This window comes from Penaeus monodon, chromosome 24, assembly GCF_015228065.2.
Source record: "Penaeus monodon isolate SGIC_2016 chromosome 24, NSTDA_Pmon_1, whole genome shotgun sequence".
Lineage (NCBI taxonomy): Eukaryota > Metazoa > Arthropoda > Malacostraca > Decapoda > Penaeidae > Penaeus > Penaeus monodon.
In genome coordinates this window covers 6,459,272-6,459,484 of record NC_051409.1, presented here as the reverse complement: position 1 = coordinate 6,459,484, position 213 = coordinate 6,459,272, and the positions used below count along the sequence as shown (strand labels likewise).

The 213-nt window shown below is 20.2% G+C and overlaps 1 protein-coding gene across 1 annotated transcript in view; it reads right to left on the bottom strand.

The window, feature by feature from the left end:
- Positions 1 to 213, bottom strand: part of LOC119588514 — a gene marked incomplete at its 5' end in the record, with an annotated part of 9,618 nt that overhangs the window by 1,193 nt on the left and 8,212 nt on the right.

Below are 213 nucleotides of genomic sequence, written 5' to 3'. Positions count from 1 at the left end.
AGAAAATAATGATACAATTTATTACTTTAATAACATTTTCAATATCAGCAATTGTAAAAAGACAATCCTTTCATTATAAATATGTTTAACTTTATTTAGTAAACTTTAGAATCTCAAGTATGTAAATATATCTAATCCTGAACTTAAAAACATGTTAAATAAGAATGAAACGGAAAATAAAGCATTAACTCAATTATAGCTAAATGTTTTAAT